Here is a 17,124-nt window from a genome sequence, read left to right on the forward strand (position 1 = left end):
ATGCTGTGTTCCATTCTTTCTCTCATTTAGTTTCTTATCTCAGGAATGCCAAGAATATTCCTTTAACACTATTATTACTCCACAAATCAGGGTTTGATTAGGTAGGATTGATATTAAGAGAAGACAGGCTTCCAGTTAATCAAAAATTACAGAGGAATGGCCCTGAGCTCTAGATAATAAAAATTAATAAAAAGAAATAACAAAAAAATTCCCATTACACCTTTTTGAAGCTTCTTAACCCTATTCACATTTTCTTGCTATAACAGCTCTTGGGAAAAACAAATGCTCGAGGTTGTCTACCTTGTGTAAAGTAGTGTAAGGAAAAAAGTTTTTCACTGGCTGGCCAAAGTGTAGCACCGAAATCCCCTTTCTTTTTCACCCCTGTGTCTGGGCTAGAGATCAAAGCCTTATGTTAGAAATAACTACCTAACTTATGATCTGCCACTTTTATCTCCTCCCAGGATCTTCTGGGATTTAGCTGCAAATGAATTTGAGCCTGGACAAAAGTGACCTAAGGATGCAAAGTCATTGTTTGCTACTCACCTTCCTAGACCTCATTTAATATACTTATCTGTCAGCAACAAGGCTTGGTTGATTTGGTGCTATAATTTAGTTAGTGAAAAAAAAAATACTGTCTCCCTAGAATAGGATTTGACTTGTTTTAAATTCTCCTCTGAGAAAAATGATCATTTTCTTTTTGTATTAATAGCCAATTTTATACAGGACCCAACGATCCACTTTTTGCTTTCTCATTCAATGCCTAGTCTCTCAAGGACATTTCTGACCTTGCCCAAAAATTCACCCTACCCAGATTGGGGCCATCTCCAATCATCCTGATCTATATCTTGCTGCTGGACCCAGATGGCTCTGGAGGAGAAAGTGAGGCTGGTGACTTTGCACAGCCCTGCCTCACTTACATCCAGTTTACTTACAAGTCATGACATCACTTTCCTGATGTCATAGTCTTCTTCAAGAACTAAGGATAAACAACTACACTACCACCCTGCCCAAGACTGTCTTATCTAGGTGGAATTCTCACTATAACCCCACCATTGTTCAACTTAAATAGACTGGGTGAATAGATTCTTTTGTATAGCTTGCTGGAAGTAGAATGATCTTGGAGTGCTGACACTTTCAGGGTCAGGTCCCCCAGCCCCTCATTAGAAAAACTCCACCTCTCATTATAATATTCATTCTCTCGTTAATTGTTAACCAATCAGAAGTTTATTTTTACCTGTCAGGGACAACCCCTTTTCCAAAGGTGTTTAATCATTCAGTGACCTCCATGTGGAGTTTTTGATTACGAGAGAGACTACTGACCTCAATTTTTATTGATTATTTGTTAGCCTAATTAACAATTTGATTATCAATTACCCAGAAATTCTCTCTTGGACTTTTCATTTGTCACCTCTTTCAAATGACAAATATTGCCCTCCTATTCTAATTATAAAGGGGATTAAAATTTGTGTCTAACGGGCAGGAATAGAGGGCAAAATTTTTCAGCAACTCCCTGTCCCCTCCTTAGGGCTTGCCAAAGCTCCTTGGTAATTTTTACGGTGCTTGTGCTAGGTGCCAAAGACAGAAAGAAAAAGCAGCTAACGGGAGTGCAGCAGTAGGGAGGCACAGTTGGTTGCTGGGAGTAGGAACCTTGAGGTTTTCCATTGGCTTGCAATCTCAGAGGCATGAGTTGTTTATTATGTAGTTATGTGTGTTCCCTCTCACAATGGGGAATTATATAGCCCTGTGCTGGGGGGCAGGGGTGGGGAGAGGAAGAATACATTTCTTTTGATATTTATTTGATATTCTATTTTAATTAATAATGTTGCTATCTGATTTATTATTCCTCAATCATTGGTAGAGAATGCACTAGAGAAAGGCTTTCTTTGATACTTGCAATTAATTAACTCTGCATACTTCCTGAAAAGGTCTTAGGGACACTCAGGGGCTCCTGGACCACACTTTTAGAACTTCTGCTCTAAACTAAACCTGGGAAATAGGAATGGGTTGGTTTTGTGTTTGGGTTTTTTTTTTTACTATTTTCATAACTATTACAATGTAATTAGTTTAATTTGTAATCCTATTTTATTTTGTGCATTTAAAAACATTCTGAGAAGGGGTCTGTAGGTTTCAACAGACTGCCAAAGGGGTCCATGACACACTAAAGGTTGAGAACCTCTACTCTAGGCAGAGGATATGTAGATTTCAGTAAAGCATTTAAGAGAGATTCATATCACCTTCTTGGGGCCAAGATGGAGAGATGTGGTAGTTAGATGCACTCAGAACTTGTTGAATGACTACACCCAATGAGTCAATCCATCAACAGGCATTGTAATATAGTTTTCCATATTTTGATGAATATGGTCACATTACCCCTCACCATACTATTCCTTCACTTTATAGACTGATTTTTATCACCTCTCAGTTTTCTTTCCAAAGTGAAGAATCATAATATAGAGTCAGGAGAGCTGGATTTTAGTACTAATTCTGCCACTTACTTGCCGTGACCTGGGGCAGGTCACTAGACCTTTTTGTTTGGTTTTGTTTGTTTGTTTGTTTGTTTGTTTGTTTGTTTTTAGGCAGTTGGGGTTAAGTGACTTGCCCAGGGTCACATAGCTAGTAAGTGTCAAGTGTTTGGTCTGAGGCCAGATTTGAACTCAGGGCTGGTGCTCCATCCACTGTGCCACCTAGCTGCCCCTTCACTCGACCTTTTTAAATCTCAATTTTCTCATTTGTAAAAGGGGGAGGCGGGAGAGGGATTCATCTTTAATATCTTCTTCAAATCTAAAAATTTATGATTTCATGATGTTTTAGTTTGTTTTATCATATTATGTTGACTCTTTCACTCACTGAGTATTTCAATGCCCTTTTCCCTGCCCTAGCTAGAAGCAATCTCTGCTTCCTCAGATCTCTCGTAGCTCTTTGTATTTCTCCTAAGAACTTGCCATATTCTATTTCACATTTTAGTTATATGTAAAATCTCCAGAATTTATCTTTCCCTACTAGGTTGTGTTATGGGAATTTTTTATTTCCTTTTATTAAATTTTATTATTTGGGATACAGTGCCATTCCTTCTGCAACTTTTGGTTAACTAAAAGCCTATCTTCTGTTAATATTAACCTCATCTGACCAAAACCTGACTCATGGAATAATAGTGTTAAGGGAAGACTGTCTGACATTTTTCTGATAAAAATCATAGGGAAGTTTGAGCTCCTCAGAGTGATTTAGTTATTTGTTAGCTCCCCTAGCTAATTGTGTAAGGAAGAATTTCCCTGGTACCTCAATTTCTTGGTTATCTTGGTGACATGTAAATCTTGCCCCTCAATCAGCTTATTTGTGAACCCTCTAAATGCAGTTTAATCTATAATCTGACTTACTTTACCTATAGAGTCTAACTAGGTTTGTTTCTTTAGGGGATGTATGAGATTTGTGACTTTACTTAACTAAGTTTATTCAACTTTTATGATACTGAAAGAAGCGTGGAATTATTAATCTGTCTTTAAAAAAAACTTTTATGGTTTGAGAGAATGTATAAGATAGCAATATATAAAAGAATTTTTTTCCTCTGTCACTCTGATATAATTTTATCTATAAGAAGCCTTATTAGAATCCTAATTAGGGTTCAGGGATTATTTTTCTACCTCTCTGAATATGAGTTAAAGCATAATAAAACCTAAGTTTTTGCCTCTATAATTTTTGCATCATGGTAGAACTATTTCGGCAGCTTTTACCTACCACATGAACTCAAAAAAGGAGATATTTCTTCCCTAACAATTGTAAATACCGAGAGAGCAAAGAGTGAGATTCATTCATTTTTAATTTTAAACTTAGCACAGTGCCTTGCACATAGTAGGTGCTTAATAAATATTTGTTTATTATTGAATGGAATTGAATCATTGAATTAAAAGGAAGTTCACCCTGTCTTCCAAATCACTTTTTAAACGAGAAAATAAATAATTAGCATTGCTCAAACCCACTTGAACTGATTAGTTACATAAAATACCACAGTACAAGAAAACAGTGAATATAGCGATAAAAATCAGCTTTCTGTCTGAGCTTCTCTTCTGCTGTGAAGGATAATGCTACAAGATCATGTGTAGAAATTCTGTATTGAGGGGTGAGTGACAACAGAGAAATTGTGGCGGCTGGGTGGGAGGAGAATGGGTAATGGCTTCCACTGAGGTCCATTTGCCTCCATAAGGGGTAAAGACTAGATGCCACAGTGTTGAGTCAGCCCTGAGCTCACCTTTCTGACTGTAACCTAGTACAGAATTCAAGCCAGTGGCTAAGGTTGCTTAAGGAAAACTTGGGCAGAAGTTGTTAATTAATTAAACCATCATTGCATGCAGATGAAACCACAGAACTCCATCTGAGGGGGAAAAGAATGCCAAGAAGGAACTTCTCCATTCCTTGGCTGCTGAGAGGTCATGTAAACAAAAGTCAAAAATACAGACAAAGCTTCTCCCTGGTTAGGACAAAGCCATTAAAGGATCTGTATGGTGAAAAAGGTGTGTTTTTTTTCCTTCTATGTGCCAGCCACAGTGTTAAGCCCTGGGGACACAAAGAAAGACAAAAAACACAGCCCGTGCTTTCATGGAGTTCACAGTCTAACTATTCATAAGCATCTCTGCGTAGAAGGAGGTTCAAAGCAGTTTCACCCTGGGTAAGTTACTCACCCTCTGTTTACCTCCATTTTCTCACCTGGAAAATGAGGATAATGATAGCACCTAACTCCCAGGGTAGTTCTGTCTTTGCAAGGATCTGAGTTCTCTGAACTTTCACTTAGTTTCTCTTTAGAAGCTGGTTAGGCTTTTGAAAAGGATGTTACAAGAAGATTTCAGGCTAGGATACTCTCATTTGCATATGATTAAATAATTTAAAAAAAACCCAACTTATTTCATTCAGGTGAGTCCAAAGTCTTCCTATCAGAATAATAAGAATATTGATTTCTTGATATTTCTAAAAGAAACATTGGGTGGGTAGGGGCATGGAGTATCCTTCTTCCACTGAGTGGGAAAGTGGGAAAGATAATACTAGATATCAGAGTCAGGATCCAAAAGGAATAATCTAGAGGTCATTTAGTATAATACCTCCAGAGTGGTCTCACTACCCCTTTCAATCCATCCTGTGTGCTGCCCATAGAGAAACCCTAAAAGGCTACTTTCCACACATCAGTTCTTGCTAAAATGAAACCAAAACAGAAACTTAAGTGGTTCTGAGATATTGCCATTCCAGTAAAGTCCAAATTTTTTGTCCTGCTATTAAAAGCCTTTGACCCCAAACACCTTCCTGGTTTTATCTCTCTTTACTCAATCAGTCAATAAATATTTATTAAGCGCTTAATGAGTGCTGTGACACTATCCACTGTGCCACCTAGTGGACTTCACGCCTTATATACCCTTATATATCCTTACATAACCTACAATTAGTGACACTGGCATCCTTGCTGTTTCTTGAATAAGACTCCCTATCTCTCAACTACAGGCATTTTCACACCCCTCCCCCCTCCCCTATGTTGAGAGACGTCATTTCTGGGTAATTAATCATTTTATTAATAATGTTAGCATTTTATTAATAAAAGGGTCAGTGACACTCCTGAATGCCAAAGGTCAATCACGGTGGTGGGCTCACGGTTCATATGCCCTTGTTCCTGAGTGGTGGCAATCAACCCTGACTGGTTAACAAGTAATGAGAGAGAATGAATCTTAGAATGAGAAGTTGACCTGTTCTAATGAAGGACTGGGGATGTAATTTTGGTCATGTCTTTTACTTCCATATCAACCCCCAGCCTTGGGGAAATCTAGACAAGAAATCCATATCCCCCTCACCCAAGTCGCAGTATAAGAATTTCACTTTGGATTAAGTTCTTTGTAAGGTTGGGTGGGGTAACAATACTTAGATTGAGAAGAATGTTAATTCTATCTGCTATCATCAGTCCAGTCCTTCTCCTTCAGAGGCTAAAATTAGGTCCTTAGAAAAAAGGGGCAAACTCTGGATCTCCCTAAAACATTGGTTATTAAATCATTCTTCTCAGTACCAATTTCTGTGCCAAGTCCTGGGGATACAAAGAAAGGTAAATGATTGCTCTCAAGAAGTTCAAGATCTGATGGGGGAGATTACATGAAAAATCTATGTACAAACCAGTTTTATGCAGGATAAAGTGGAGAAAATCAACACAGAAGAAATTGAAGGGGTTGGAAAAGGCTTTTCACAGAAGGAGGGATTTTATTTATTCATTTTTTAATTTAATTTTTTTTTGGTTACATTTTAAATTCTGAACTGTCTCCCTTCTGCTGCACTCCAAACTAGAGAAGGCCATCATTTGACACAAACTCTGTGTGTGTGTGTGTGTGTGTGTGTGTAAAACCATACTATGTACACTTAGATTTATCAGATCATTCTCTAGAGGTAGATAGCATCTTCCCTCATAGGTCCTTTGTAGTTGATTTAAAGATTTATAATACTCAGAATAACTTAGTCATTCACAGTTATTCTTCAAACAATATTCCTGTTATTGTACACAATGTCCTTTTGATTCTATTCATTTTACTCTTCATTATTTCATGTAAGTCTTTCCATGTTTTTCTAAAATTAGAAGGTGGGATTTTAGCTGGGACTTGAAGGAAAACAGGGAAGCCAAGAGGTAAAGATGAGAAGGAAGAGAGTCCCAGGAATGGGGGCCAGTGAAAATGCCTATAGTTGGGGGAAAACAGCAAGGATGCCAGTGTCACTGATTGTAGATTATGTAGGGATATATAAAGTATAAGGACAGCTAGGTGGCACAGTGGATAGAGTGCCAGCCCTGGAGTCAGGAGGACCTGAGTTCAAATCCAGCCTCAGACACCTAGGCAAATCACATAACTTTGCCTCAGTTTCCTCACATAGGAAATGAGCTGGAGAAAGAAATGGCAAACCACTTCACTATCTTTGCTAAAAAAAAACCCAAATGGGGTCAAGAATAGTTGGACATGACTAGTTGACTGAACAGCAACAATATAAGAGGTAAGACTAGAAAGGTGGAAGAGAATAAGGGTCAGGTTATGAATAGCTTTGAGCTCTGAGCAGAGAATTTACTTTTTAAAAAAAATTTTTTAAATTAATTTATTTTGATTTATCAACAATCACTTCCCTAAGCTTTTGAGTTTTAAATTTTTCTCCCCCTCCTTCTCCACCTCCCTCCCCTAGATGGCACACAATCTGATATAGGCTATATATTTACATTCCTATTAAATGTGTTTTCACATTAGTGATGTTGCAAGTAAGAATTAGAACCAATAGAAGGAACCACCAGAAAGAGGAGACAAAACACAACAGAAGAAAAAAAAGAGCAAATAGCATGCTTCCATCTGCATTCAAACTCCATAGTTCTTTCTTTGGATGTGGATAGCATTTTCCATCATGAGGCCTTTGGAGATGTCTTAGATCCTTGCATTGCTGAGAAGGGTTAAGTCTAACAACGTTAGTCATTGCACAACATAGCTGTTACTATGTACAACGTTCTCTGCTCATTTCACACAGCATCAGTCCATACAAGTCTTCACAGTTTTTTCTGAAGTCTGTCTGTTCACAAACAGAGGATTTCTATTTGTTCCTGAGGTGATAGGGAGCTATTGGATTATTGAGTAAGGGGTGTGTCACATGGCCAGACCTACCTTTAGGAAGATAACTTTGACAGTTTAGCATGGACTAGAGTGGGAAGAGAATTGTGGAAGGAAGACCAACTGGCAAGCTGTTGCAGTAGTCCAGATGTGAGGGGATGAGGGCCTGTACAAAAGTGGTGGCAATGTTACAGGAGAGAACAGGGCATGTAGGAGAGATGTTATGAAGGTTAAATTGACAGGCTTTGGCAACAGATTGGATGTGGGGTAATGGAGGTGAGAATGGGAGGAGTTGATGATACTGAGGTTGCTAGCCTAGGTGCCTGGGAGGATATGGTGAGGAAAGGTAACAAGTGCAGTTTGGGATGGGTTGAGTTTAAGAAATTGATGATGATCTTGGGAATGGGAGACTGGAAGTCAGAAGAGAGGTTAGGGCTGGATAAATAGATCTGAGAATCATCAGTATAGAGATGGTAACTAAATCCATGGGAGCTGATGAGGTCACCAAGTAAAGTAGTATAGAGAGAGAAGAAAAGAGCAGGACTGAATTCTCAGGGACACCTACTGTTAAAGGGTATGATCTGGATGAGGATCCAGCAAAAGAGAACGAGAAGGAGTGGTCAGAGAGGTAGGAGGAGAGCCAGGAGAGAGTGGTGTCCCAAAAATCTAGAGAAAAGGGAAGATCAAAGAGAAGAGGCTTAGGAAAATGTGGACTAGGAAAAGGATGCTAGATACGGCATTTAGGGGATCACTGGTAACCCTGGAGACAGCAGTTTTGGTCAAATGAAGAGGTCGGAAGCCAGGCTGTAGGGTTAAGAAGAGACAGAGAAGAAAGGAAATGGAGGTGCCTGTTGTAGATGTCCTTCTCAAGGCATTCAGGCATAAAAGGGAGAAGAGATGGGATACAAGCTAGCAGGGTGGATGGATCAAATGAGGGTGCTTTGTGGATTTGGGAGATACAGGTCTGTTTGTAGGCAGGGAAGCGAGTAATAGACAGGAAAAAATGCCCCTGACTGCTCTACCATGTGTCAGGAAGCTCATTATTGGGAAAGCCTTATCCTGCATGATGGGATGAGCCTTGGTACTCATGCTGAGAGAAAGGAGTGTTTCTTTCTTGTGTTAATAACTGATCATTGAATCAGAACCAGAGTTTTTCCCCTTTGCAACTTCCACATCCAGAAACCAAGCAGTGTGGGAAATCTTGGGCAACGACTTACCCAACCAGACTGAGAGAACCAGTGAATTCCTGTTCATTGCGTTTCGTCAGATAGGTGTGGGGTAGAAGTGGATTCCCTCTTGATAAGTCTCTTTGATCAAGACTTGGGTGATCCAAATAATGTACCCCCAAGACCCTCATTAAAATGAGCTCACATCTCATTATAATATTAATTTTCTCATTAATTGCTGACCAATCAGAATTGATTGCCACCCTCAGAAACACCTGCTCTTCTAAGGGCATATAAGCTATGAGCCAGCCGCTAGGAGAGGTCTTTGCATTCGAGAATGCCACTGACCTTTTTTATTAATAATATGCTAGCCTTACTAATAAAATAATTAAATTGCCAAGAAATTATGTTTCTCAAACTTTTAAAATGTCACAATACCTCATCATTACCCTCTGCTCCTTTGTTTAGACTATAAGGATGGGGAACCTGCATCTTCGAGGCCCTCTAGGTCCTCGAGTGCAGCCCTTCGACTGAATCCAAATTTCATAGAACAAATCCCCTTAATAGAAGGATTTGTTCTATAAGACTTGGATTCAGGCAAAAGGCCATACCCACATGTAGCCTCGAGGCCACAGGCTCCCCACCCCTGGTTTAGAGGGTGGAATCTTGATCGCCAGAAACACTACTGGAGGAGAGGGGCTCAGGATGCACATCTCACTTCCCACCTGGCTGCACTACTTTGGTACTTCTCTGATTTCTCCCCAGTGCTCACACACTGAGTGCTTTCTCCATCCCCCTTCAACTTCTTTTTGTGTGTTGTCTTCTCCCATTAGATTGTAAGCTCCTTGAGAACAGGGGCTGTCTTTCTTCATATTTGTACCCCCGAGACTTAGTACAGTATCTGAAACATAGTTGGTACTTAATACATGTTTATTGACTTTATTATTGAGATGGAATATAAGTGAGGGAACAGGGATAACAGAGAGCAATCTGAGGGGGAAGACAGGATGTAACAGTATCACTTATGCCTTTAGAGGGGTTTGCTTTGACAAGGAGAAGGGTCACCTTGTGAGAAAGGAATGAAGGTGGCAGATGACATCTGGGGGATGTGAGATTAGGAGGAATGGAAAAGAGAGACTCATGGTAAATGGCCTCGATGTTTTCAGTGAAATATGAGACAAGGTTCTCAGCTCAGAGGGTGTGGTAAAGGGGAGCCATGGGAGGTTTGAGGAGAGATGAAAAGATTTGGAAAAGCCTCTGTGGTGAGTGGGATAATGAGTTAATTAGAGAGGTATAAAAAAAATTGCCTTGCAGTAGTGAGGGACCAGTTGAAATTATGTAACATAAATTTATAGTAGATTCAAGCAGCACAGTTTTATGATTTTTTCCAACTTCCTTTCACTATTCCCCTTCATATACATCATACTTAAGCCACATGGGATTATTTGTCATTCCCCAAACACAAACCATACTCTTTTTCCTTGGCACCTTTGCTGATGTCATTTTCTTTTCTTTCTTTCTTTCTTTCTTTCTTTCTTTCTTTCTTTCTTTCTTTCTTTCTTTCTTTCTTTCTTTCTTTTTTTAAAAAATATTTAGGCAGTTGGGGTTAAGTGACTTGCCCAGGGTCACACAGCTAGTAAGTGTCAAGTGGTTGGTCTGAGGCCGAATTTGAACTCGGGTCCTCCTGACTTCATTGCCGCTGCTCTATGCACTGTGCCACCTAGTTGGCCACCCCCCACCCTCCGATGTAATTTTCTGGCAACCCATCCCTGCTTATTGAAATCTGGCACACATTGCTAAGAAAGTGACTCTAATGTTCAGTGACTCAGAGATCCAACTTCTAGTCATTTACTTCCAAGAAGAGTAATGATAAAAGGAAAGGCCCCATATACACCACCATGCTTATAGCAGCACTCTTTGTAGTAGCAAAGACTGGAAACAAAATATATGCCCATAGATTGGGGGATGGCTAAACAAGTCATGATAATATTTATATAGTGCTTACTCTACCAGGTACTGTGCTAAATATTTTATAATTATTACCTTGTTTGATCCTCACAACAACCCTGGGAGGTAGGTACCATTACTATCCCCATTTTGCAGGCGATGAAACCAAGGCACACAATGGTTAAATGACTTGCTCGGGGGTCAGACAGCTGGGAAGTATCTGAATCCAGATTTGAATTCAGGTCTTCCTGATTCCAGTCTTGGTGCTCTATCCACTGGGCAACCTAGCACATGCTCCCTGAATGTAATGGAATATTACTGTCCTGAAAAAGCAGGTGTAGACCTAATAGGATCAAATGCGAAGCAAAGTAGGTGAAACCAGGAAAACAATATGTAAATGACTACAATGAAGGGAAAGAACAACAAAACAATCTTAATACTGTGAAATTATGACCAAGTCTGACCACAGAGTAGAGATATGAGAAGATTCCCGCCCCCTTCTTTGCAGAGACTTTGCTGAACTGTTTTTAATTTTCTTTTTTATCCTTTATAATAAGGGATGGTTTTATGGGACAGAGAAGAAGGAACATTATAATGGGAAATGTAGATGATATAAAAATGAAAAGATATCAATAAATGTATTTTAAAAACAACAAAAATTATACATCCTTTAATAACGATAATAGCTAAAATGTGTATAGTGCCTTAAGGTTTTCAGAGTGTTTCACATGTATCTCACTTGGCCAGTAGGTGGCGCAGTGAATAGAGCACCGGGCCTGCAGTCAGGAAGACACCAGTTCAAATTCAACCTTGCGTTCTTACTAGCTATGTGACCCTGGGCAAGTATGCCACTTCACCTCTGTTTGCCTCAGTTTCCTCGACCGCAAAATGAGGATAATAACAGGGCTGTTGTGAGAATCAAATGAGATAATATGTAGCACAGTGCCTCACACATAGTAAGCACCATATAAATGCTAGTGATTATTATTATTGTAATTATCACTCCTATCAACAGCCCTGTGAGATAGGTGATATTATCCCCATTTTACAGATAAGGAAGCTAAGGCTGAGAGAGACTGACTTACTTGCCCAGGGACATATAGCTGCTAAGTGTCTGGGGCAGGATTTGAAATGATGTGTTCCTGCCTCTATGTCTACACACCACCACAAATGCCAGATCTTCCATGACTACCCCAGTTTGGAGTAATGTCTCTTCCTTCTGACCTTCAACAACACTGGATTTATCCCTGCCTTGTGCACTTAGCCCATTCTACCTTGCAATGCGGTGTGGTGTGTGTGTGTGTGTGTGTGTGTGTGTGTGTGTGTGTGTGTGTGTGTGATATTCCCTACAAGATTGCATTGAGAGAAAGGTCTAGGTCTTTGCACCTTCACAGTTCCTGCCAGTGTCTTGCACATACTAAGTCCTCAACAAATGTATGTTGAAATAGTCTAGGCATCCTTCATATGTGGGCTTATGAAAATGGCAGCTGAGTCTAAGGCACGGTTTACACAGGCACCTATTAAAACCCACAGCTCAAAAAAAGAAAACAAAACAAAACAAAAAAACCCCGCAGCTCACAAACTCCCAGTGATGTTTTCCTTTTACCTGATCAAATCAGAGATCATATTAAATCAAAGAAATGGTGTCAATTACTTAGAATACCTAAGGAATTCCCTCCATGTACCCAGAGGGTCCACACTCCCATAGGTTTCTATGCCACTGATGGGAGAGGGGCACTCTCATAGTCCTCCAGCTCATAGTGCCAGGGCTGCGTTCCAGCTGGAACACCCTGGTGCAATTTGCTGTTTCCCTGCAGAGCTGCTGAGAGCATTTCTTAGTCTGCTGATATCAATCTACTGAATTGCTTTCTTCCTAATGGTGGCCCCGTTTTCTGCTGTGGCCTGCTGTTTTGCCACAGAAAGGTAGCTTGTGTGGACTCTTCCTTGTTGGGGATATACCAGCTGCATTTATGCAGGTTGGTCTCACTTAAACCCAATTCACAAGCAAGTCAAGACATCACAGGTCAAAAATGGAAGGACAAACAACATACAAACCTATTTGGTGAAAGCCCATGCCCTAGGGCTATTCCACCTCTTTTGTGATTCAGATTTAGAGCTGGGTCAAGTCTGCCTGTTTGACTACTTAGGCTAGCCCAGGTGCAATTCCCTCAATGTAGTGAGATATTTGGGTTGGGTTGAGTAAGTTGATCTCTACTCAAATCCAGACTTTTATTATCACTTCCAAAGTCACGCAAATTACCCTGGAGCATTACTCAACAATATTCATTTCAGAGATGAAGAAGTTGAGGCTTAAGGAGATGAAATAACTTGCCCAATGTCACATGGGAAGTAAGTGGCAGAGCTGGGATTCAAATTTGGGTCCCCGGACTCCAAATTCAGTGTTCTTTCCACTTCACCAAACTACCTCTTAACTTAAGTTGGCAGCATGCCTTCAGAGGGCGGTCATGCATATGGCTACAAGAAAGCTGCTTTTCTGATGACCTCACTGGCTGTGGGTCCAAAGGATCAGGATGGGGAACCCAACTTCAGGAGAAGCTGAGGAGAAGGCAGCCAACCACATGAGGATCTAACAGGGAATCTCCCAGGATTGGAGTTGGCATGCTGAGGATTCAGCCTGAAACTGCACAGGATTTCTGAAACATAACCTTTCAAGGAGGACAGCGGTGATGATTCACTGTTCTGCTTTTCTCATGAGACTGTGAAAATGGTTCACTAGATGTTGCTCTGCCATTTCAGTCATGTCCAACTCTCTGTGACCCCATTTTGAAATTTTCTTGGCAAAGAGACTGGAGTGGTTTGCCATTTCCTTCTCTTGCTTATTTTTCAGATGAGGAAACTGAGGCAAACAGGATTAAATGACTTGCCCAGGGTCACACAGCTAATAAGTATCTGAGGCTGAATTTGAATTCAGGTCCTCCTAATTCCAGACCCAGCACTCTGTCCAGTGTGCCAACTAGCTTCACTAAATAGGACTTCCATCAAAAGGGGTTCAGGTGAGAACCAGACACAGTAAGCAGGATGGGGGTGGGGTGGAGGTGGTAAAAGAAAACAAAAAAACCAAAAACAACCTTACCTGGTGTGGTTGTGTTCAGCCACCTGAAAGTTTTAAAATTTGTGCTTTTTTGTGCTTTCATTTCACTGTAGTAAAATGCATGTTGTTGGGTTTTTTTGGGGGGTTTTTTGGTGATGCAATTGGGGTTAAGTGACTTGCCCAGAGTTGCACAGCTAGTGAGTGTTATGTGTCTGAAGCCACATTTGAACTCAGGTCCTCCTGACTCCAGGGCTGGTACTCTATCTACTGTGCCACCTAGCTGCCCCAGTAAAATGTATATTAATCTATATGTGAGTGAATAATAATTTCTAGGTGATCCTGATAAGGGAAAGAAATTAAAATCCTCTATGAACGAGGACAAAAAAACCCAAGAGAATGAGGAATTTTGATGTTGTTAAATCATACCCTTAGATTAATTAAAAGTCCATGTAGGCAGTACAGCAGTATGAGGACAGACTGGGAGTTAGGAGAACTGGACAGGTCCCATTAATGCATGTGCAGAAGGACTGAAAAAGGACTCAGGACTTAACCTAATGAAATTCACACTCACGCCAGCAGTTACACAAATTGATAGCTTAGATTAGAATCTGGAGCACCACCTAGTGGCTCACCTAGATACGGCAGCCTGGTTGCTAGTCCCTGCAAACCTTTTAGGGACTAATGAAAAACAAGCACGCTTGTGAACGGTCACATGTTCCCTTTGTAATAACACAAATAAATCATTTTATTTTAATACTTACTACGTGCAGGGCATTATGTTAGGCATTGTGGAGCATACCTAAAACTACGAGACATTCCCTGCCTTCAAGGAACTTATAATATAATAGGGAAAATGATTTATACACATGAAAACATGATGGTAACAATAATAAAAATAGATGACATTTATAGCATATGTTAGTCTTCAAAATACTTTACATCCATAATCACAATCTGAGTGTCACAACAACCCTGTGGATTAAATGCTATCATGGAGGCAGCTAAGTAGAGGAGTGGATAAAGCACTGGACCTGGAGTCAGAAAGACCTGAGTTCAAATGTGGCCTCAGACACTTACTAGCTATATGACCCTGGGTAAGTCACTTGACCCTATTTGGCTTAGTTTCCTCATCTGTAAGAGCTGGAGAAGGATATGGCAAACTGCTCCAGTATCTTTGCCAAGAAAATCCCAAATGGAGTCTGGAATAGTTGGACACAACTGAAACCACTGAATAACAACACACCACCCTTTAAATCACTTTTTACTCTAACAGTATCAGAGGACCTAACTTCTTACTTTACTAGGAAAGTAGACACCATTGTTACAGATTCCACTTTCTCTTTTAATCTAAATTAAAATCCCATCTTTATTATCCTTGCCTCTCCTCCCCCATCCCCTTCCTTTTCATTAGTTTCTGATGAAAAAGCATCCTTCTGATCATGGATAGCACCTCCAGTTGTATTCTTGATTCTACCACCTGAAATCTCCTCTAGGAGATTGCTCCTTTAGTCAGTCCTTTTCTTTCTTAATAAGAATAATAATATCAGTAATAACTAACATTTATATTGTGTTTACTATATACCAGGTACTATGCTAAGTGCTTTATAAATATTATTTCATTTGATTCACATAACAATACTGAGAGGTATTATTATCTCCATTTTACAGTTGAGGAAACTGAGGCAAATTGAGGTTAAAAGTGACTTACCCAGGGCTGCTAAGTATTTGAGGCCAGATTTAAACTTAGGTCTTCCTGACTCCAGGTCCAGTACTCTACCGTTACACCACTCAGCTTCCTCACTTCCAACTTCAGTCTCTCTTTATCCATCAGCTTCTTGATCACCAGCTACAAATTTGTTCCTCCCCCCACCCCAAGCCTTAAAAAATCTCCCCCTGACTTTTCTGTTCTCCCATGTTAATGTCCTAAAGCTACTCTTTCCTTTACCATTAAACTCTATACTCCTCGCCTCCTGTTCCTTACCTCCTCCTCTCTTCTTCATTCTTTCCTGTCTGGCTTCCAGCCACCTCGCTTGACTGAAACCGCTCTTTCCAAGATAATAATAATAATCTCTGAACTACTAACTTCAGTGGCCTTTTCTAAATCTTCACCCTTTTTGACTTTTTCTGTTTTTGCCACTATTGAGCACAACATTTTCCTGGACGCTGTCTTCCTTTGGCTTCTGCGATTTTGTTCCTTCTAAGGCTTCCTTAAGGCTCTGTCATTAGCCCTTTTGTCTTTTCTCTCTACGTTCTTGCCCTTGGTGATGTCATCAGCTGCCAGGGGTTCATTTTTCATCTCTATGCAGGTAATTTGATTGCTTCTGGGTCTCATGTACCTAATTTCTTCCGCTGATCAATTTTCCTATTTTTTATCCATACCAAATAGTTTTCACTATTTCTGCTTTGTAGTCCGTATTCGCTGGAGTTATTGGTCTTGTAGTTTACTTTCTCTGCTTTATTTCTCCCTGATTTAGGCATCAGTTATTGTATTTGTCTTATAGAACAAGTTTGGTAGGATTCTTTCTTTCTCTATTTTTCCAAATTGGTTAATATTGGAATGAATTATTCATTGAAAGTTTAATATAATTTAACTATAAATCCATCTGGTATTGATTTCTTTGGGAATTCCTTTATGTCTCATTCAATTTTTTTTTCTGATTCAGTTAGTTACATTAAAAAAAATTTTTGTTTTGTTAAAATGGGTAGTGTTTTTTAATAGTCATCTTTTTTTTAATGATTGGCTTTGTTATCATGCAATTAGACAAACATTTTCATATGACTTTCTTTCTCTTTCTTTCCTCTTCCTTTTTGTGAATTCTTATATTTCACTTTTTAGATTGGCAAGTTGCTTTTCCTTTTTTTAAAATTAAATTAGCTAACAGTTTCTATTTTTTCTAGAAAAAATAGCTTCCAGCTTTATTAATAAATTCAATTTTTTGTTTTTCATGTTATTTCTTTCTTCTTTGATTTTCAGAATTTCCGTTGTTGTGTTTAGTTGTTTTTTGATTCACCACTTTTCTAAACTTTTGCTCAATTCATTGATTCAGTCTTTCCTCTTTTGTTGATGATCTTCTTTTCCTCTTTTGTTCCTCTTTTGTTGTTTAGAGATAAAAAATGTTCTTCCTCTAAGGACTGTTTTAACTTTATCCCCCCAAATTTTGCAATGTTGTGTTCTTGTCATTTTCTTAAATGAAATTATGTATTTCTTTTATGATTTGCTCTTTGAACTACTTTAGGATTCTTCACTTAAGTTTGATTCTTTTCTTCAAAGACTTTTTATTGATTAAAATTTTTATTGCTTTTAGGCAATAACTTAGCCCTTAACCCTGTTTGCCTCAGTTCCTCATCTGTAAAAATGAGCTGG

Source organism: Phascolarctos cinereus, unplaced genomic scaffold, assembly GCF_003287225.1.
Source record: "Phascolarctos cinereus isolate Bilbo 61053 unplaced genomic scaffold, phaCin_HiC Scaffold_4;HRSCAF=312, whole genome shotgun sequence".
Lineage (NCBI taxonomy): Eukaryota > Metazoa > Chordata > Mammalia > Diprotodontia > Phascolarctidae > Phascolarctos > Phascolarctos cinereus.